This window comes from Rhinolophus sinicus, linkage group LG05, assembly GCF_036562045.2.
Source record: "Rhinolophus sinicus isolate RSC01 linkage group LG05, ASM3656204v1, whole genome shotgun sequence".
Classification (NCBI taxonomy): Eukaryota; Metazoa; Chordata; class Mammalia; order Chiroptera; family Rhinolophidae; genus Rhinolophus; species Rhinolophus sinicus.
The window spans coordinates 116,833,756-116,857,809 of NC_133755.1; the positions used below are offsets into that span (position 1 = coordinate 116,833,756).

At 35.0% G+C, this 24,054-nt stretch overlaps 1 non-coding gene and 1 pseudogene across 1 annotated transcript; one reads left to right on the forward strand and one right to left on the reverse strand.

Annotated features, from left to right (window-relative positions):
• Positions 1-16,722: 16,722 nt before the first annotated feature.
• Positions 16,723-16,829, forward strand: LOC141571930 (U6 spliceosomal RNA). Its single transcript, XR_012496973.1, has one exon. It is a non-coding gene; the product is annotated as a U6 spliceosomal RNA (small nuclear RNA).
• A 3,794-nt stretch (positions 16,830-20,623) lies between these two features.
• Positions 20,624-22,105, reverse strand: LOC141571678 (ubiquitin carboxyl-terminal hydrolase isozyme L5 pseudogene; annotated as a pseudogene).
• Between the last annotated feature and the right edge of the window lie 1,949 nt (positions 22,106-24,054).

Consider the following 24,054-nt stretch of genomic DNA (forward strand, 5'->3'; position numbering starts at 1 on the left):
TAGATACAGAGATGACTAAGATGAGTGAATTATTAGGAATTTAAAATAACTAAAAAACATGTTAAATAATTTAGTGGAAAATGTGAAGCGAATTCATGACAAATGGAGAATTTCAATAGAAAAATAGAGACCATATAAAGAAATGATAGAAATTTCAAAAAGCAGGATATTAGAGAGGAAGAATTCTACTGAAGCTATATTAGCAATGTCAGCATAGCAAAGGAAAAAAGTCAATGAACTTGAAGATAAGTCAATAGAAATTATTGAAATGGAAGCACAAAGGGAAAACACATTAAAAAAAGAAAGTATTCACGCATTGTTGGAGAATATCGCACTGTTCATGATATAGGAGTCCAAGAAGAGAAAAAGAGAGATGATGATTAGAAGAAATATATGAAAAGATAGTAGCTGAAAATTTCTCCTGCAATAATGAAAGGTATTAAACCACACATACAAATATCTCAGAGAACCCCAAGCATGAGGAATAAAAAAAAAATTCTATATACATCCTATTCAAACTGCTGTTCATTAATGATGATGAGAAAATATAAAAACAGGTGAAAGGAATAAAGATCTGAAAAACAGGGTTATGATATTAATAGTCTTATCTTGTAAAATGATCAAATAATCCTGTTTTAACTTGGAAAAAACAGGAATTAAATTTGTTTTATTACTTAAATGTTGTAAGAGTAATCCAGAGAGAAACTAAAATATCAATAACATCAGAAATATATTAAAAGATGTAGGCCTGCAGAGAGGTGAATCCTCATCAATCATAGCAGGGAGTCCTTAAGTAAATAAATTAGTCCTTAGATATCTAAATTTGATAAATTCAGAAGTAGCACAAGAAATATAAAAAAAATGTATACACATTTTAGGAAAGGAAAAAAACTGTATTAAAATTTTAATGTTCAGTATGTACCAATAACAAAAGATGAATACAAGTCATGTGTATACTTTTTTTGGCAGCCCCTGTAGTTTTTACACATATTGAATAACCATTTGAGGAAACAGTTAATTAAGATTAGTTATTTTACAGTGTAATTTTCGAAAAGGTAAAATTATGACTCATGCAATTATAAAATGGAGGTGTGTCAAATATTTTATTCAACTCATTAATTAAAATGAACTATTAAGATGCTATGAACTAGTAAAATGCAGTTCAGAAAGCATTCCAGCTACTAAATATTATGCAATTTAAGAAAGAAACATTAGGATAAAATTTCTTACTGAGATGCAAAATTCCTTAATGTCCTATAGGACAATAAATTATATCCTTTAGGATTATCTTTTCCTGGACCAAAATTGGTTGCAGTCTGTATGAGATAAAATCATAGAAGTTAACATGTAACTTCACTAAGTCTTGGGCTTTTCCCAGTGGCCTGAAGTGTTGATTTTGCGAAATTAGTCTACATATAGGAAAGAGTTAAAAAATGTTGGTTTTCAGCCAGGTGCATTTGTTATTTTGACAAAAATAAAATAAAAAATAAGTATATTTGTCTATTAAACAATAGCATTAACATTTGATGCTTAATATGTGCTGAGCACTTTGCAAAATATTTTATGTGTATTAAATGGTTTAATTTTACCACAGTCTTATAGAATAAATAATATTATTTTTGCATGTTACACATAAGGAAGCTGAGTTACAGGAAAGTTAAAAAACTAGGCCAACACGTCATCAAAATGGAGGCGTGAGGTGAGCCTCTGTAAATCTCCCCTGGAATTTACAACTAATCGAACAACTATAACTCCACAAAGGACTCCCTGCAGAGCAGACAAGGAAGACAAAGAGACCCTCTACTGAATTCACCTAAAGGTGGGCAAATTGCACCAGTGGGGGAGGGAACAGAGAAGTGCGGGGACAGAACTGCGTGGGCGCCGGCCACAGACCTGGCTCAGTGCTCTGAGCTCACTGCATCCCGGAACTATCACAGCTATGGGAGAGGGAAGAACTCAGACTGCTAGGGCTCTGTTTATGGCCCACAGGGCTGAGGGGACAGCATATAACACGGCTGAAACCAACGCTCACGGCAGAAACCTTGGAGCAAAGACTGAGGGAAGAAGGCTGAAAACGGTGGTTTAAGCCCTCACTGCGGAGCAGAGAACAGAACCCTTAGGCCCTTAGAACGGAACTGAGACCAGCCGCTCCTCCCTACCCTCCCAGCGCTTCCCTGCCCCCACCTGACTGGTGCTAGAAGTGGAACAGTAGCAGTGTCAGATCAAAAGAACAGAATATTTGCTATTCTGAGAACTGTGGACCACAGACACAGATTCACAGCCCAACTAGTTCTGGCAAAGGGGAGAGAGTAGTGGAAGCAGGACCGGCTGTGGTGATGGTCACCACCATTGCTCTGAGCCACCTCTCACAACTCACCGCACCCCTGTCCCCACCTATCTGGGTGGATCGCTGCAAGAGTAAACAGAGCTGCTGAAACACATGGGCTCTGAATCTGGTGCAGGAAGAGCTTTGGAACTTCAAAAGGTCTCCTCATACCCACATGGACACTGCACCCTGTGACCCAGGCGAACTATTAACAGAGGAGAAGCCCATCTCCCAGGGAATACCCCAATTGTGTGAGATGCTGGAATAATGCAGAGAAAACATAGCACTATCATGTGAGAGAAAGAAAAAAGTCTGCAGTTGGAGAGAAAATAAAACATTCTACCAATAAGTACTGGAAAACAAAAGAAAGACCTCTTCCTATAAACCTGTTGCAGAAGCCACGCCTGTACATGTCTAGGAAGAGAAATAATAAATCAGAAATTGCCATGAATAACCAAGGCAACAAGACAGCTCAGGAAGAAAGTGAAAAGTCTCCAGAAAAGGAACTTAAAGATATGGAAATATGTGACTTAAATGACAGAGAATTCAAGATTGCAGTTCTGAAAAAACTCAATGAGATATAAGAAAACACAGAAAGGCAGTTTAATGAACTCAGAAACACAATCAAAGAACAACATGAGCATTTTACAAAAGAGATTGAAATTTTAAAAAAGAACCAAATAGAATTTCTCGATTTTAAGAACTCAATAGAAGCAATCAAGAATGAAACGGCCTACATGGAGATTAAACAACATACTTTTAAAGAACAACTGGGTCAAAGAAGAAATTAGAGGAGAGATGAAAAGATTCATAGAAACAAATGACAATGAAAATACATCCTACCAAAATTTTTGGGATGCAGCAAAAGCAGTTTTAAGAGGGAAATTTATATCATTACAGGCCTATCTCAAGAAACAAGAAAACTCCCAAATAAATAACCTCATGTTACACCTTAAAGAACTAGAAAAAGAACAAGTGAAACCCAAGGTCAGCAGAAGAAAGGAAATAACAAAAATCAGAGCAGAACTAAATTAAATAGAGAATAAAAGACAATAGAAAAAATTAATATGACAAAGAGCTGGTTCTTTGAAAAGATTAACAAAATTGACAAACCCTTGTCTAGACTCACTAAGATAAAAAGAGAGAAGCCACTAATTAACAAAATCAGAAATGAAAAAGGGGAAGTTATCACGGACACCACAGAAATACAAAGGATCATCCAAGAATACTATGAAGGACTATATGCCACCAAATTCAATAACCTAGAAGAAATGGACAAGTTCTTAGAAACATATAGCCTTCCAAGGCTGAACTACGAAGAACTGGAAAATCTAAACAGACAGATCACCAGTAATGAAATTGAATCAGTCATCCAAAGCTTTCCCAAAAGCAAAAGTCCAGGACCAGATGGCTTCACTAGTGAATTCTACCAAACCTTCAAAGAGGATCTAATACCAATCCTGCTCAAACTCTTCCAAAAAATTGAAGAAGAGACAGTACTCCCTAACTCATTTTATGAGGCCAATATTACCCTGATACCAAAACCTGGTAAGGACAACACAAAAAAGAAAACTACAGACCAATATCTCTGATGAATACAGATGCAAAAATCCTAAACAAAATTCTAGCAAATCGAATACAACAATGCATTAAAAAGATTATTCATCACGACCAAGTGGGGTTCATCCCCGAGGCACAAGGATGGTTCAACATACGCAAATCCATCAATGTGATACATCACATAAACAAAATAAAGGACAAAAATCATATGATTATATCAATTGATGCAGAAAAAGCATTTGACAAGGCACAACATCCATTTCTGATTAAAACACTTAATAAAATAGGTATAGAAGGAAAATACCTTAACATAATAAAGGCCATATATGACAAGCCCTCAGCTAATCTCATAATTAATGGTGAAAAACTGAAGCCCTTTGCTCTATGTTCAGGAACACGACAGGGATGTCCCCTATCACCTCTGCTTTTCAACATAGTGTTGGAAGTCCTTGCCAGAGCAATCAGGCAAGAGAAAGAAATGAAAGGCACCCAAATTGGGAATGAAGAAGTTAAATTATCACTCTTTGCAGATGACATGATGCTGTATACAGAAAACCCTAAAGACTGCACCAAAAGCTATTAGAAACATTCAACGAATACAGTAAAATTGCCGGCTACAAAGTCAACGTACAAAAGTCCATTGCATTCCTATATACTAACAATGATATCTCAGAAAAAGAAATACAAAAAACAATTCCTTTTGCAATTGCAGCAAAAAGAATAAAATACCTAGGAATAAACTAAACCAAGGATGTGAAGGACGTATATGCTGAAAACTATAAGACATTTTTGAAAGAAATTGAAGAAGACACAAAGAAATGGAAAGACATTCCATGCTCATGGATTGGAAGAATCACCATAGTTAAAATGGCCCAATGCAATATACAGATTTAATGCAACCCCCATGAAAATCCCAATGGCATTTTTTAAAGAAATAGAACAAAAAATCATCAGATTTGTTTGGAACCACAAAAGACCCCGAATAGCCGAAGCATTCTTAAGAAAAAAGAACGATACTGGAGGTATCACACTCCCTGACTTTAGCTTGTACTACAGGGCTACAATAATCAAAACAGCATGGTATTGGCAGAAAAACAAACACATAGACCAATGGAATAGAATTGAGAACCCGGAAATAAAACCACATAAATATGGACAGGTAATTTTTGACAAAGAAGCTAAAAACATACAATGGACGAAAGACAGCCTCTTCAATAAATAGTGCTGTGAGAATTGGATAGCCACGTGCAAAAGAATGAAACTGGACTGCTATTTGTCACCATGTACCAAAATTAATTCAAAATGGATCAAAGATTTAAGCATAAGACCTGACACAATAAACTGCATAGAAGAAAGCATAGGTACTATAGTTATGGACCTTGGGTTCAAAGAGCATTTTATGAATTTGACTCCAAAGGCAATGGAAGTAAAAGCTAAAATAAACTAATGGGACTATATGAAACTTAAAAGCTTCTGCACAGCAAAAGAAACCATCGACAAAATAAAGAGGCAACCTACTGAATGGGAGATTTTTGCAAACAGCGCCTCCGATAAGGGGCTAATATCCAAAATAAACAAGGAACTGATGCAATTCAACAACAGAAAAACAAACAACCCAATTGAAAAATGGGCAGAGGACCTGAAGAGACATTTCTTCAAGAGGTCATAGAAATGGCAAATAGACATATGGAAATATGCTCAACATCACTAATCATCAGAGAAATGCAAATAAAAACCACAATGAGATATCACCTCACCCCAGTCAGAATGACTATCATCAACAAGACAAATAGTAACAAGTGTTGGAGAGGCTGTAGAGAAAAAGGAACCCTCATACACTGTTGGTGGGAATGCAGACTGGTGCAGCCATTATTGAAGGCAGTGTGGAGGTTCCTCAAAAAATTACGAATAGAATTACCATATGACCCAGCAATCCCTCTCCTGGGTATCTACCCAAAAAATATTAAAACATTTATACATAAAGACATGTGTGCTCCAATGTTCATTGCAGCTTTGTTTACGGTGGCCAAGACATGGAAACAACCAAAATATCCTTTGATAGATGAATGGATAAAGAAGTTGTGGTATATATACACAATGGAATACTATTTGGTGGTAAGAAAAGGTGATATAGAAACATTTGTGACAACATGGATGGATCTTGAGAGTATGATGCTAAGCGTAAGAAGTCAGACAGAAGAAGCAGAGAACCATGTGATTTCACTGATATGTGGTATATAAACCAAAACAACAAAAGAACAAGACAAGCAAATGAGAAACAAAAACTCATAGACACAGACAATAGTTTAGTGGTTACCAGAGAGTAAAGGGGGTGCGGGGTGGGAGATGAGGGTAAGGGAGATCAAATATATGGTGATGGAAGGAGAACTGACTCTGGGTGGTGAACACACAATGGGATTTATAGATGATGTAATATAGAATTGTACACCTGAAATCTATGTAATTTTACTAACAATTGTCACCCCAATAAATTAAAAAAAAAAGATAAAAAAAGAAACTAGGCCAAGATACATATAGATTAAACATCATATGATTTTTAAAGTCTGTGATTTTAACAATGTGCTAAGATAATAAAATTCACAGGAAGAGGAGAAGGTGGCTGTTTCAAACTGTGAATAGAACACATTAAGATATGTGGAGGTTTCTGGAATTTAAGTAATTAAGAAAATAAATGAAACTTTCTGATGTGATGTTGTTCGTATTTAGGAGCTGCCAGGAACAAGAAATGAAGCAGACAAACTTGAAATGCTTCCGTACGCAAACAGTGCAACACAGACCTTCCATTTGAATATCCTCGTCTTTTGCACAATTTTAGCCTTATAAATTCATTTCAGCAGATTAGCTCTTTGAAAGTTAATAATAGCACATAATTATAAGCATCTTTAGTGAATGAATGCTTTGGTTTATGAACTGCTGTTTTCTCTGCATGATTACTCAGCCTACCAACTATTTTGCTGTTCAGATTTCCTTTTTCAATTACAATTTACATGATTGTGTTTTCAATATGGAATATTTACTTGTTGCCACATAGTTTTGTTTTTACTACAATGGCTGGTGTCTTAATATAGGTATGTTTGAGGATATTTTCTCTGTTTTAAAACAGAGCTTTTTTTTTTTTTTTTTTTTTGGTTTGTTTTTAAATGCTACTTAGAACACTATATTAATGAATTGAGTCCATGCTATTTCACTGTTTTTATATTTCTTCAAAGTTCTACTTAATGGTTATTGACTATGGAACCCAAGTCTCTTATCACTGAGTCATATGAAAAAGGAAACATTGTAGGAATAGTGCTAAAAGAGGAAAAAAATAGATTTCGGTCATTTTCGTGTGTGTGTGCATGTGAATATCTCTATAACCTACTATACTAGCTTTACCTAAAACCCACCCACCCCACCCAGAGGACTTTGTTTTTCAGTTGTTTTCTTCAGCAGAATATTTCTTTTTTCTCACGTTTCATAGGCTGGTGTCAGGGGTGCTGTCTTCCTGTTTCCTTTCACTGCTGTAAACCATAACTTTGGTACATGTCTGCCTGCTCCTTGGGGACTAGAACATTTTTCTCTACCTCCTTGCTGGTGTCACCTCCTCTCCTCCTGTCATTCTTCCTCACCCAGTGGAGACTTGCTCCTGGACCATCACCTCCTACCTGATACTTCTTATCCTTTCTGCTCTTTTAATATCCCTGTGGATAAAAATTCTAATACCCCTAATTGTTCATTCCTTGACCTTTCATTTCCAATAATAATTTTCTCCATATGCTACTCCATCCACTTCTATAGTCATATTCTAGATTTTGTTTTCAATGTGCTTATGTCTTCCTTGTTCCTCAATTTCTGCATTATTGCTTTATGTTATACAGATATTTTTATTACACCTTTTAAATTTATTGTCATTTCTTTACTATGTTTTTTTTGTTATTTTCTTATTGGTTACTCTGTTTACAGTTAACATCTTAATTTATAAAAATCTAGTTCAGATTAACACCAAATTAATTTCAATACTATACAACATCATTGTTTCATAGAACTTGCCACCAACCTTTATGCTGTTATTGCCATAAAGTGTATCTTGATACATTGTGTGCCTATCAACCTAAATTTATTTTGTTGCTTAATGCAGTTCTCTTTCAAATGAGATAGGAAAAAAGTTATAAACAAATATACATTTATACTGTCTTTTATCTTTATGTACATAAGTTACTTTTACCAGTGTTCTTTATTTTTTAATGTGGAGTTGATTTACTGTATAGGGTCCTTTCATTTCAGCCTCAAGGACTGTCTTTAGAATTTCTTGTAGGGTATATATGCTAGTGATGACGTCTCTCCATTTTTGTTTACCTGGAAATGTTTTCTTCGTTGTTGAAGGATAGTTTGCAGGATATAGAATTCTTGTCTGACAGTTTATTTTTCTTTTAGTGCTTTGAGTATGTAATTCCATTGTCTTTTGGCCTCCATTGTTTCTGATGAGAAATTAGCTGTTAATCTTATTGGGACATCCCTTGTATGTGATGCGTAGCTATTCTCTTCCTGCTTTCAAGATTCTCTGTTTGTGTTGGGTTTTTCATTTTGATTATAATGTGCTTTGTATGCAATTTGGAAAATTTTGAGCTTCTTGATTGTGTCGATAAGTATTTTTCATCAAGTTTTGGAAGTTTTCAGTAATTATTTTTCTCAAAATATTTCTTCTAATTTTTTCTCTCGCTCCTAGGATTCCCATGATGTGTATGTTGTCACTCTTGATGGTGTCTCAAAGGTCTCTTAGGCTCTGTTAATGTCTTTTTATTCTTTTTCTTTCTGTTCCTCAGGCTGGGCAATCTCAATTGATTTTTTTTTTAAAGTTCATTAATTCTTCTGACTGCTAAAATCTGCTCTTGAGTCCCTCTAATGAGTTTTTTTTTTTACTTAAAATATTGTATTTTTCAACTCCAAATTTTTAATTTTGTTCTTTTTAAATTTCTATCTCTTTATTGGGGTTCTGTATTTAATAAGACATAATCTCATACTTGCTTTAGTTCTTCAGATTGATTTCCTTCACTGTACTGAACATATTTATAATAAGTGATTTAAAATTTGTCTAGTAATGTTTGAACTTCCCCAGACAGTGTCTATTGATTTTCTTTTTTCCTTTATACAGGCTACGCATTCTTTTTTCTTTGCATGCTTTCTAATCTTGCATTGAAAACCAGACAATTTGAATATTATAATGTGGAAACCCTTGAAATCAGATCCTCTGTTCTCCCCAGAGTTATTATTGTCACTGCTACTTGTAATTTGATGACTTTTCTAAAGTAATTTTGTAAATTCTTTATTGTGTGTGGTCCCTAAAGTCTCTTCTGAAGTCTCTGTTCTGTTAGCTAGTGATTTTATAGAGATTTCATTAAATGCAGTGTAAAAGACAAAAGTAAACAAACAAACAAACAAACAAAAAAAGATCTCCCAATCTTGGCAGTTTTGCTCTGTATGGGAAAATTCCTTCTTACCTTCAATATTAAGCTAAGCCATTTAAAACTCTGCCTTAGTCTTCACTTCTTATTTCCACAGAACCTCAGAGTCCTCAGGAAGTAAGAGCCTAGGGTCTTCTCAGTTCTTTTCTGAGCATACACATATGCCTGACTATGTGTGTGACCTTCTATATTCCCAAGAATATGTTGAAGATTTTCAAAGCCCCTTTGTAAATCTCATTCCCAGCTTTTACTCCAAAGCTCCTTGGCTAGTCCTTAACAGTCCCTGACAGCCCCAGCTGTCATTCACTGCCTCAAGCAGCAGCAACCAACACATCAGCCTGCAAATGTTTTTGACTAGGGTCCTCAAGAAGCAACTTTTGCACTGAGTCAGTTTCAAATTAGGCAAAAATGAAGACAAATCTTTTGAGCTGTTCCTCTAGGGAGATACCAGACAGGTCAAAACAAATTGTTATAATTCTTTCTGAATGAAATCCATTCTTCTCTCCAATATCGGGAATTCAGATTATTATTTTCTGAGGAAAGGGGAAGAAGAGTGGGGTAAGTATTAAGTGCCACAAAGTTCACTATTCTTACTAAAAATAAGTTGTTTTCATTTGCTAATTCAGTGTTCCTGGCAACTTTATAGAAAACAACTATGGCAAATAACAAGAGCTGATTGTACTATGTAGCGTGTTGTTACACGACTACGTCTCAGAAGGATCATGAGCTTTATTTGTCTATTTGTTCTTGGCTTCTATTATTGTATCTGCCCCAAAAGTAGTGTTTTGTAAATGTTTATATTAGTGTACAAAATAATGGACATAACTATACATTATATTAAATTATTTATATTGTATTGTATTTGCACACTCTAGTCTAACACAATACTTCAGCAAACACAAAAACTGAATTAGTTTTGTTTCTTGATTGAAAAATTATAACACTTCACTTTTGGATTTTTAAAATCAAGGCTATAACTAAAGTTTTGATATATCTGCTGCATAATCCAACATGATTTTGATTGTTGTAAATCCACCTTCTGCAAATAAAGCTGGTTTGAAACTTAACACTGGATACATGTTGATAAGAATAAAGAGAAAGTGGTAGCCTGAGGGAGTAAATCATAATCCTTTTTTAGCAAAATGTTTTCTCTCGAATGATTGTCAAATTCTCAAAAGATTATATAAACCTACAGATGTTTCATATGTTTTAAACTGATGATGCGTGGAAGATAATTAAGTACCAATTGAAGTGAAACACATTAGCAAGTTGTCTTTGTGGCTAAGGGTCCTTTGCTTTTTGCATTTGTGGGAATGTGTTATTGATCAGATATAGTGGACCAAATTTACCATTACTCATATATCTTCCACATTCTTATCTATATCTTGGAGAGTTTCATATGGAACTTCCTTTTCACACCTGGAATCACAAAGATAGATTAACTTGTTTGACTTAGAATAATGAGGGGGACCGCAATTTTTTTTTATCACAGAGAAATTGTAAGGCAATTTCTCTATGTTTAGGTTGTCTAATTTTCTTTTCAAGAAAGCGACTTTGCCAGTCTAATCCAAATTTTTAAGGAAAATGCAAGCTCTTCTTTTAACATTATCTTGTCATAAATAATTTATCAATTTGGTCATAGTTTGAAATGAAACAATTTGTAATGCTGTCTCTAAAATCTGAAGAAAATTTAGTACAATAAAATCTCTGACCTCTTTTGGAAAGTGTAATTTTTTTCTTTTTCTTTCTTTTTTTTTTTTTTTTTGCACAATACATGAGATGGGCCAATATATATTAATTAGCCCTTCCTTGAGGTTCGTGAAAATGTTGATAAAACTTAGTATTTATATTAATAGTAACTATGACATAAATATTTAGATTGGATCATGTGAATTGCTAATAGTATTTGACCATTTTCATGTAGAAAAGTGGGAATTTCATATGATCCAACTTAATATGATACCAATTTCTGAACAATCAGATTATTTCTCATTTATTTTAAGTATTATTGACAAATTTTTGAAGACGTCGGTGAGGTCTGTAAAAGATAGTATCTGTTAATTTGTGGTTTATTTAAAATATTAATTATTCCTGAAATAATTAAAGTTACACAGACTTTGAGGAACTACCTTCCTATATATATTGTGTTTATTATATGGCAAGCATTACATTAAGTGATTTATAAACATGATATAATGTAATTCAGTAATTTATGAGGCTGGTACCATTTTTTTCAGGGAAGAAAACTGAGGCTTACTTAATCTAAGTAACTTTCCCAAAGCCACACAACAAACACAATTTAATTCCTTCTCTTCCTTCCAGTCTTATTTCCTTGGGAAGCTTTCCCCAACTACCTCATTTGGGGCAGGACCTCCCCAGATAACCTGTGCTGTCATGGCTCGTGTATCTCTACTTGTCTGAGCATCTAGTTGATCACTAGATGATCCATGAGAGTAGGGGCCATGAACATACCTGCAACCCTAGTATGATGCTTGGCAAGTAATAAGCTCTTCATAATTATTTGTGAAATAAATTAATAAAGTGGGAAAACGGCCATTGTTGGATATCAGGAAGTCTGTTTCAGTACTGGTGCTCTTTACTACAACTGCACAGCATGCTTATATTTGAGAATGGCAATAAATTAAATACTGAAGTCTTATTTATATGTGTGCAAATTATAGGCTTTATTCAGTTTAAATAATAGCTCCTGGATTATCTCATGAATGTTGAGAGAAAGCAGACTAAATTCACCTTCTGAAGTTATAGACAAAAGAAAAATTGACTGCTTAATACTCCAAAGTTCTAAGAAGCTAAACTAGTCATCTTTAAGATAATCTGCTATTTAATTTCCATCTCGTATTTCTGACATAATTAATTATGTTTCCTGTATGTATGTTGTTAAAAAATATATTGCAGGAATATCTGGCTAAAGGTCTAGTAGGAGTCCAGATTAGAAATGAATACTCTTAAATATAAGGTACTGAATTTGTTTCACAATTTGCGTTCTAATTAAATTATTTTGTAAATTTGTACTTTGGAATAGGTATAATGAATTTGGAACTGGGCTCACTTGAATTTATCCATCTTAGGAATCACTGACTTTATTCTACTTTGTTAGAATATGAGTTTATTACATACTTTTAGGGACATTTCAGTAGCTTTATTCTGTTGACTCATATTTTTATGTATTTGCAATCCAAAATTATTATAATAAACATTACCATATATTTTGATATATAAATATATTTCAAAATACTATGAGATAACTATTTTATGTTTTATGTCCTGCTTCATAATAGAAAATTTCATGTTCAAAGGAAATTGTTTTGTGCACAGTAAAGAGTAAAACTGGTTTTGTTCACTGATGAAACTTCTCTAAAAAGGCACTAAAATAAAAAACAGATATTGTTGAAAACTTTCAAGGTATATTTTCATGGTTTGTGCAACAAATGGAAAATGATTTATAAATGATAATGCTACTTAATACCTTGCAGAAGAAATTTTCAATTTATAGGAGTAAGCACATCTGATTTAGTGCCCACAGTTTTTTAGCTGCAAAGATTTTTAGTGCAACAAATATGTAATTTTATATCTTCCATTTAAAGTACACTACCTTTACAAATCTCTGCCATTTAGTGTTTTCTGTTTAATTAATATTACAGTAAAATAGCTCCTATCAAGAATTTAAGTCTTTAGCAATATCATTTTCTGAAATTCCGCTGAAAATCTAATCATTACCAAAAAAGACCTAAAATTTCATGCACTTTGCAGGAGGAATATTTCAGGCCTGCACTCATACCTAATTTATGTACATTTTAACATCAAGTTTAATAACCTGGTTATTTATTTTCCAAGGTTGTAAAAACTTAGAAATAATATTGAAATGGAAATGAGAGCTGCTGTGGCTAGGCACACTTGAAAGCAGTGAAGATTGATCTGAGAAATAGTACTTGAAAATATAAATCAAAATATAAATTAGGTATAATTCTCTCACAAACCAAAGCAAACAATAATAACTACAAGAGAAACAATTACAATAAAAAGAACCATGAAAAAAGAATTTAGGATCATTTAGTTCAGGGGAAAACTACTGTCCTTTAATCATTTCCTGCAAATATTATACTATAATAACTGATATTAATAATAGTCACACAAGATATTGAACATGATTTTAAAACAGTTCAAATAAAGTAAATATATTCAACTATTTTATCAAATTGAATAATAAAAAAAAATATTGGTTCATAAAGACAGTTAACCTGGAACTCTGGAATTCTTAATCAGCCAAAACTTATTTATAAGGATTTCTGTAATCACTTTACAACACCCATTAACACGATGCATGAAGGGGGCCAAAAAATAGAAAAAAGGACCATCATTTATTGAGTATCGACTCTAGGTCCAGTATTCTGCTAGACTTAAATATATTACTTAAAAACTTCGTTCTTGCCAATTTGTCCAGGAAATTTGCAACAAATACTAGAAAATAAACTGGAGACACATTTCATGAAATATACTCTAAAAGGATCTTGAACAGTGAGGCATTCTGGCAACTCTCACCAGGGAGGAGCCGTGGGTTGATTAGGTGGAAACAACAGGAAAGTCAATTCTGAGCAACCGTTGCCAACACATGTTGTGATATATTATACAAGGAAAGGTTTAACCTGTGAAGGAAGGGGCAGATCTTTGATGAAGCAGAAATGAGCATCACATAGTTTGTTGACTAAACTGGTACTAAGTGTCCAACTAACTTATAGTCTCGGGTAAAGTGGAATCTTCTAAGATGTAGTTAGCAGAGAAGATGTTCTCTTCTCAAAGACCGTTTCTGTGTTGAGCAGGTGACTTTCTAATATGTGAATTGACCAGTGCTTCCCAAACTTTTGTTAGTGGAAATTTGTTCTCTTGAATGTTATGATAAGAAAAATACGGACTTCCATAACTTCCAAGATATCTATCTGTCATCTTCACCCTGGAAGGATGATTTTTGATGTGGTTTGTTTGATTTGGTTTATTGCAGGATCTCTCAGAGACTATACTAGGCTGTTGTATATGGTGACTCTCCAAGATAGAGATGAAAAGGCAATAACATTACTATTTTTGAGACATATTTATGTATCAAGCACTGTGCTAATCACTTTAAATTCATTATTTGATTTTACCCATAAAGTAAGGGGTAACATTTTATCTCCACTTCACAACAAAACAGAATAATAGAGAGGCTAAACAGCTTTTCCAAAATCATAGATTTGGATGAGGTAGGTAGAGTCTGTAGTCTGACTTCTGAGCAGATGCTTTTACTTAAGAACATTCTAAGTTCATTTGACCAGTAGCATTTTGTTCATGTAAAATCATTTCTAAGTGTGTGTGAAAAGACATTTAAGAACTGTTGGAGTAGACTGTGAGCAAGTCCAGATAACCTGATTATCTTTGTGTTACTAGTGCCCTAAATAGTACTTACCACTAGATAGCTGATTAAAGCATCATCATCATCATCATGGGAATAGTATTCTAAATGTCACAGTTTAGAAAATGATTTGAGCCAACAGCAATGACAGAACACTAGTAAGAATATGGCGCAGACAAGCATAACGATATGCTGAATATGAATCACTCCTGGGGACAGGTTGATGCCTATATGAGGAGTGGTACTTCCCATTTATTTGTTTCATTCAATGCTGAAAACTCATGGTATAGGAGAAAATTTTTTACAACAATTAGTTTAAAATATATGTCATGCTATTTAGTACACTCTTGAAAAGGTATAAGGTAATTATCCACTGGGCATTTACATATTCAGCAAGGAATGCATTTGTCATTTGAACAAAAGAGGCTTTATCTGTACTGGCTAGAAATGGTTAAGTTCTATAACAAATAGACCCAAATATGTCTAATATTTAATTATTGTAGGTTGTAATAGATTTTTCTTATTCTACTGGCAGTATTGGATGGGTGAAAATATTGGGGGCATCCCTGCTTTACACAGTTCTTCAAGGATCACGGCTGACAGGGTTTCTGCCCTCTTTAAGGTTACTCTGAGGGTCTGCTCCATGCCAGTATACCAGTGACAGAGAAGACTATAAAGGAGCACCTGCTGGAGAATTTTATGGGCCAGACCTCTAAGTGGCACTCTGTACTTCCATTTGTACCCCAGAGGTTGGAACTCAGTGATATGGCCACACTTACTTCCATGGAAACTGAGAAATGTGGGGCTGGGTGACCAACTACTTTCCAGTTTCAAACCTGTTATACATGAAGGGAAGGAAATACTTTGGTGGACTGCTAGGCACAGTGTCTCATCTATGGAAACTTAACTCCCATCCATATATTGTTTAGCTTCTAATGTCAGCAATTTTCCTTTGGATCTTGATTCAATGGTTTAAGAAAAGCACAAAAACTGAGAATCCAGTCCAGAATCTGATCACTAGACATATTTTTTTTTTCACCACACAGTATAATGACGTTTGTTGCAAATACAAGATGTTATGCTTTTGATATTGAACTATGCCTGCTGCTGAAGGGAAAATGGTACAAAATTTTTTGTAAGGGGGTGGGGGGTGGGAGATGAAGGTAAAGGGGATCATATTTATGGTAATGGAAGGAGAACTGACTCTGGGTGGTGAACACACAATGGGATTTATAGATGATGTAATACAGAATTGTACACCTGAAATCTATGTAATTTTACTAACAATTGTCACCCCAATAAATTAAAAAATTTTTTTAAATGAGGAAAAAATAAATATTTTAAAATGACACTAGGGCTAATAAAATATGTCCACGATTTCCAATGGTCACACATAAGGCATGATATTTTCAATATTTTGAAATATTATGGTTTGTAAAAGCTGAGTGTATCAAACTGCTAAAACAGATTAGGCTTGGATGCAAATGTTCCAGTAGCTACTATTGTATCTATATTAGACTAGGCTAGGCCCATGTTGTAGTGTAAAAGTTTTCTTGAAACCTTATCTCCTTAAATTGATAAAGATTTATTTATTCCTCTCACTCTTGACCATTGTGGGGCATTGATAGCTCAGCCTCACATAACCACAAGGATTGAAATCTGATAGAGGTTTTACCATCCTATAGTTGCCTCATCTGGAATGCACAACCTCCCAGTCACTAGAGCAGAGAAGGAAACAACCTGGATACTCACACACGTGCTTCTCACTGCTTCAGATTGGAAGTGATGTGTACCAATGTCACTTTCATTTTATTAGCTATAATGAGTCACATAGTTCTACTTAATTGCAGGGAGACTGGGAAATGTAAAAGAATAATTGGTGGGCATATATGTTAATGTTACAGCTTCTGCTACAGGCACATGTCCATAGACTGATAAATTTATTCACTCATCAAAAATGATAAATTGAGGTGCTCGCTTCGGCAGCACATATACTAAAATTGGAATGATGCAGAGAAGATTAGCACGGCCCCTGCCCAAGGAGGACACGCAAATTCATGAAGCGTTCCATTTAAAAAAAAAAAAAAAAGATAAATTGAGGTTATATGCCTGGTCATAATTCAGAACCATATCCAAATGTCGTTATAGAATCTGAAGCAATAATTTTCCATTCAAATACATCCAGAGAGTAGATAAGGAATCTGTGCCTATCCCAAGTTAAGACAGTCAACCTTCCAGCATTTGAGAAGGATTAATCATCCGTTTATTAATTGATGGAGCTTTGAAAATACTTTTTAGTAAGACATTGTTCTGTTACCCCTGGGTCCATGTCTATTCAGTTATGCAAATTATCTGACATAAACACCAAATGCTTTGCTGCTGTCTTACAGACATGAAAAAATTATTAATAAGTATTTCAAATTGGGTATTATTTTAATTTTTCTGAATTGTTGTGGATTTTTTTCTGCATGAGAATCAAAACCCATTAAAAGGATCATGGATGTTAAAATTTTGAGAAACAGTTATACACATAGTATGGTCAAGCTCCAAAGGGTCCTCAAAGCGCTTGAAATTAATTATATGTAAGAATTTTATGTGACTGGGCACGTATTCTGGCAAGAGTCATTCAATTCTCAGAGATTTAATGAACATCAAAGGAAAATCATCACTGGCTTTAATCAATATTTATTTATTATGTGAATAAATAAATGAATGCTGACAAGCATTATTTAATTAAGATTCCATGAAATGTGGGTTATACAGGAATCAACACTATTTTGGAGATATTCAGGTTGCAAAGAACCTCCTAGAGTGTTTTAGTGCAGTGATTTACATAAATGAGAGGGCTCTTTCAATGAGTTTTGTCTTCTGAAAAACAGAAGAAAAGCAGGACCTCAATGGATTTGAGTACTATGTGAAGAAGAGAAGCAGAAGAAATTCACTAGTAGCAAACAGGTTAAGATATTTAAAAGTTTAAAACTTTGTTGTGTTAGAGTGTGTTATTTGTACCTAGTATGTAAGGAAAAAGTACTGAAAATGCATTCAAGACTCTGAGCGCCAAATTAATGAGAAAAAAATGTCTGTTCTTCTACTCATTTGTCATGGAGAAGGTCTAAAGAACATTCCTTTTTGCAATATATATATATAGATGTATATATATGTATATATTATATATATACATATATATAATACACACACACACACACATATATAAATGATCAGAATGCACTTAGTGGATGAATTGATAGTTTTAAAGACTTCAGGAAACCTTGGATAAAAGGATTAGATGGAGCGAGGGAGTAGACCAAAACATTCCTGTGGAATAATGTACCTATGTTTAAAATTTGGGAGTTGAGCTTATGGTCTTTTTGGCCTCGTCCACCTCTCAACTCTTCAACTTTCACAGGTTGAAGAAAATGGTCTGGGCTTTTAGCCACCCTATTATTACTATTTCAGGCACCCTGCATGAATTTGGGTCTAAGATTCAGGTCATGTGTTACTAGAAACAATGGTAATTTCAGAAGAACAGTCAACAAATTAGATATGTTTACATTAAATGGATCTTAGTTATTATATTTGTATTGTATAGACATACTATATAGATGTGTATTGTATGCAGTTTAGATTAATTAATTTATGGGTATCAAAATACTTTGATGATGAACTTTTAGTTGCTTGCAGTGTTAGTCACTGAATTATTTTTCTCAGTTTATCCTGTTTTGCTTGTTTGTTTCCATTAGTAGATGTCACTTAAGAACAGTCTTGATAAATATTCAATTTGCAATATTCAATAAATGTTCAATTTTGGAAACATTTATTCAGTATCTACTCTGGGCTGTATTTGGTGGGCCATGGGAATACATAAGTGGATAAGACCCTGCTTTCACATAGCTCTCAGTGGAAAGGGTTTTCAATGCTATAGTAAATAAAGGCATATCATGATTTGGGAGAACATGGGGAAGTAAGTGAATTCAGAAAAAAAAAAAGAACATAAAAGGTTTTATAAAGGAGAGGTAGCTGCAGAGTTCTGAAGGATAAGCAAGAGTTAGAAGGTATTAGTGAGTAATGGAGGCAAGGGTATTGCAAACAGACACAATAGTATAGTGTGAGAGAATAGGGTGTGTTCAATGAAATTTCAGTAGATACACATGTATTGCACACAGGATGGGGAGACTGGAATGAAAACTGAGTCAGGCAGAACCGGGTCATAAAGTCAGTATACCCAGAAGGGAATAAAGTGATCATATTCAACATCTAAAGCTATTCTTCTGGCTAGAATGTAGAGGGTGGAAAGGATGAGGGAAAAAAAGAAGGCAGGGTGAAGGCTTAGAAGGCTCTCCAGTGGTCTGAGGGAGAAACTGATGTAACTGTGAACAGTGAGGATGGAGGAAAGAGGACAGATTTTAGAGATATTAAGGAGGAAAATATGCAGTATTTTATGATGTATGTGAAATGGATGATGAGAGAGAGGCAAGAAAATGGCAGGATTTCCCGATTTCTGTCCTAGGTGATTGAGTTTCATTAAATAGGGAAGGGAATATAATCTGGCAAATAACATGTTTTGGAAGCATCTGACATTTTCTTTTTCAGCATGAGTAGAATATAGCATACGCCAGACTGTAAATTATACCCAACATATTTTGTAACATGGAAATACTGTCTGCTTTTCTGGGTAAAAATATGAAATTTGTAACTAAACATTCATAAACAGATTGTTTCAATATGGGACTCTTGACAGGCACATCCTCTCTAGAGTCTCTGGTATAAGAATGTGCTGCTGTGTATTTTGTAAGAGGGTTGCACACCTCTGCTTTGTTAACAAACTTGCAGAAAATAATTTTTTTTAAAATTAAATTTATTGGGGTGACAATTGTTAGTAAAATTACATAGATTTCAGGTGTATAATTCTGTATTATATCATCTATAAATCCCACTGTGTGTTCATCACCCAGAGTCAGTTCTCCTTCCATCACCATATATTTGATCCCCTTTACCTTCATCACCCACCCCCCACCCGCCACAGAAAATAATTTGAATAAAAAAAAAGAAAACTCATTTCAGCTCTTGCCATTTGAGGAGTATAGTATAAAGTGTTTTTCTGTCCCTTCTATCACTGAGAATTTTTTGAAATACCTCTTCTCTACTCTTACAAATTAATAGGAGTCAGCACTAGTGAATGTGTTTAGTTCCTTTAATTTCACACATTTTGCAAATGACAATTTCAGTTTGCCTAATTGTTAATTCTTTTTTTTTTTCTGTGATAGAAGTGGGATAATTAAGTTAACAAAATTTTCTTTTTAGCCCTCAAGAGACTTTGGGGTGGTCCAGAGGTAAAATGACATTCTGATAAAGTTATCTCCATTTTGAATTGTTAGCGGGTATCTCAGTACATGATGCAAGGCCTGGAAGTGATGTGATGATTGTAATGATCTGGCAGGCAGCGGATTCCTTTGCTGAGTATCGTATTATCAGTTGCCATATCCCTTTGCGTTTCTCTCCTTGACATACTTGACATTTTCCAGAACTTTCCCTGCATTCCCTGCTTCTGGTTCAACTATAGTTTCAAGAATTTGGCACTTCTGGGTTAAAATAGTTTGGGTTGCAAGTTAGCATCAGACAATTAACACTAACCACCTAATTTCTTTTTTTTTTTTTTTTTTTTTTTTTTGTGAAAATAAAATTGGGATGTTTATTACTTTTTCTACTGGCAGCAGTGAAAATCACTAGAAACTGTACTTTTGTCCTTTTCAAATGCTTTTCATTAAAATCATACTTTTTCAAATAATTGGTATGGGAGATAAAATTCAGTTTTAAAACCCTCAAAATATTTAGCTATCAAACACAGAAATACTGATTTTTTTTTTCATTAGATCATGATGGAAAGAAACAAGAGGTCCAGTTTAATCAAGGTCTGACATTTATACATTTTAAGCATTTAACTGAGCTATGAGATCGAAAGATTAATTGTAACAGTTACAGATAGAGAATATCATTTGTGCATTTTCTAGGTTCATTACGGTACTTCTATGTCCTCAGATCCAATGTCACACAATGGCGTTTGGGCAGGCACTCTTAGCATCCTTTTATTTAATAGGCACTACATGCAATTGATGCAGTAGGGAAGGTGTATGAGTCCATGCACTACAGACAAGACAGACGGGTACTGCTGCCAAACGTGCAGAGTCAAGAGGGTGTTGCTCAAAGTTCTTCAAACTTAATGTTTCCATGAAAATAAGTGCAGAAGCAGAAGTGTGAACATATCCCAAAGCATCTTCTTCATTTGGTTTCCTGTGCCTTCTTTGCATTCTGTTTTTCCTTTGCCTTTTCTACCAGCGGTATTAACTGCTGGTGTTCGGCTAACGTCTTTAATAGCTCCATGATGAAGGGCAGGTAATTATGCTTCCTTCTGATGTTTTCAATCTTATATCTTTTTAATTTCTGTACTTCTTCTTCAATAAGCATCTGATTTTTGGCAACCTCTGACTGAATAGCACTTAACATATTACCCTGATCTGTATCCATGGGTTCCTCAGCAAGCTGTCTTTGTAACTCTGCTATCTTCTGTTCATATATCATTTTTCTGTCAGACACAATGGCCATTAAGTTAAATCGAATTTCACCTTCACTGTACTTCTGGATCCTCTTCTCAATGACTGGCCTTACTGCACCAATCCAGTCGTCCTGATTGCACGCGCCTAAATCAATCGGTCCTTCTCTTAATCCATCTAATTCATACAGTCTCCCATTAACAGGGACATAACTGACAAAGTGAAACGCATCTTCTGCTTTTGCTGATGTCTTTGCATCAAATTCAAACATCTGCTGTCTGGCAAAGCTGTTGTGTACTTGTCGGATCACGTCCGAATTGCTCAGTGCCAAACCTTTCATAGCTGCATCAAAGCTTTGTGAAAATTCTTTAAAATCTGCTAAGGTCTCCCCTAAGTGGACGTCTTGGTGGGTGCAGTTCAGCAACACACTGACTATGGCTTGAGTAGCACACGCATTATTAATCACCTGCTTAGCAAAAAATATCGTGTCGAGTCTGGAGTCCTGAACCACCGAGCCTGCTGGTTCTTCTCCTGGCTGCCACTTGAAAAGAAAAATTAACCCGTGAACTGGCTTTAATTTTTCAAAATTCTCGGGCTCTAAACTCCATATTTCTTCTACCTGGGCTCCTCGGCAACCGAATCTTTTAATGAGCTCGGTGAAGACCCCGGGGTCGCTTTCCATGAGGCACCACTCCCCGGCATTGCCCGTCATGGCCCCGGCCACACACCGCCCCGCTCCACTTGGGACTCTGGCCGCCCCCGGCACCTGCGGCCGCCGGCCACTGATCTCCGCAAACCCGCCGCCGAGCACCTAATTTCTTACTTCAACTGTGATCATAAATCACTGGAACATAAACTAAAATGGGAGTAAGGGAAGAAAAAAATCTACAAAAGTTTGTCTCTATTCTAGCTACCTTTTCGTAGAAACTATATGATTTTCTTTTATGTTTTTATAGACACAAATAGCAAGCTTATTCAAATTAATAATATTCATTATTTAAAATAATTAGCAGTAGTCTAACCTAGCATATACGTGTTTTATTTTTCAAATATTTCAAAACCCACATGAGGAACAAAAGCAATAAGTGATATAATGATTCCTTTTCAATTGATATAATTTTATTTGTAAAATTTTCTTATTAAACAATAGAAGTATATGGCCATGCTTTTTAAATTTAAATTTTATAAGTATGTAAGAATTCAGTTAAAGAGTTTAATTAAACAGTAAAATTTTTGTTGCTCTTTAATCTTCTTTACTTAAGTCTCATTATGACTAACTAATGCAAATGTAAATTATTCAAGTGTAATGTATTTGGAAAAACTGCAAAACCGTGTTCCAGATGGTTAAGGTAAAATAATTAAAAGATTAAATCTAGTCAGACCACACTAGTCAAATCTAGTGCCTTTAAAAAAACATTCATTAGAGTTTTGGTACTCTATATCCTAGACCTTTATTCCTCCCATTATGAATCCCACAGGTTCTTTTTGATTTTGTTTTGTTGTCAACTTACACTGAAAGATGCTGAGTTTGGAACTGAGAGAGATTATGTCTCCATAGTGTCTACTGAGGAAGACCATAAGGTCAGGGCATCTCAAGTTAGTGTTTACTGACAAAGATGTGTTCCTCACTGGCCCACAGTGAGTGTGAAAGGCTTCGAAGTAGGAGTCAGAAGTTGTAGTTTCAGAACTGTCGTTTACATTCTGGGTCACTGAAAAAAAAAATCATGTCAGATCTCAAAGATCAGCTGACAGATCCCATCAAACATCAACCTCCGTGACTTGCCTCTAATGGCAGTGCATGTTTCTTGCACCATGCAGTGAGGTCAGTGAACCTCTTTTCTTAGGCTTCTCATGATGCTTTCAAGCCCAGTGCATCTCCCTGCCAACTAAGAGGGAAGTGCAGCCCATTTGATGGTCACATGTCCTTACTCTCCCTCCTGTAGTGGCCTTAGCTAGGCATAATGTTCTGGTTTTCTTTTCCTTTCTCCCCTCTCTTTCCTCATTTCTATAGCCCAGGACTCTCAGCTTCCTTTTTTGTCCAGCCAGCCGTGCCATGATGCACCGAAAGTTTCCCACTTCTAGTTAAATCTAACTTCACAGTCTTGATTGATTTCCAGCCCTTTGGTGGTTCTCCAATATACTTTTGTTGGCAATATATCAGTGGTGGTTAGTGGGTTGGTGCTGTACTGATTCTGGACAATGTATTTATATATCAAGTTTCAGTAAATAATAAACTCAAGGGAATGTCAAGAAAAGTTTTGATGTTGGTCCATGACAGGCAGATATCAGTGAGTATACATAACCCTTGCAAAAGGGATTATCCACTAAAAATAACTTAGATGGAGAAATAATGTGGGAGCCTCAGGGAGTCTTCCAACTTACCTGACTTCATTCCTAAATTCCATGCCTGATTGAATCTATGAAGCACTTGGGCCATAATTGGATTCCTTGACATTAGGACACATCTAAGAGTAGAAGATAATTCAGATTTCTTTCTTTGGTCTACACAAAATTTGAAGTTTTAAAATATCAATTTAAACATTGTTATTTCGAAAGTCCCTCTAAGCATGTTTTAAGGGCTTGACCCTGTGATAATCTTAAAATTGATTTTTTAATTTCTTTGTTCTTTTATTAGGATGTTTATTTCAACTTCCAGACCTTAAACTCACAGAGGTTCCCTTAGAATCAGGACCTCTCCCAGGCCTTGCATAGTCACGGATGTCCCTATTGGGGAAGTAAAGGTCCCCAGGCTGT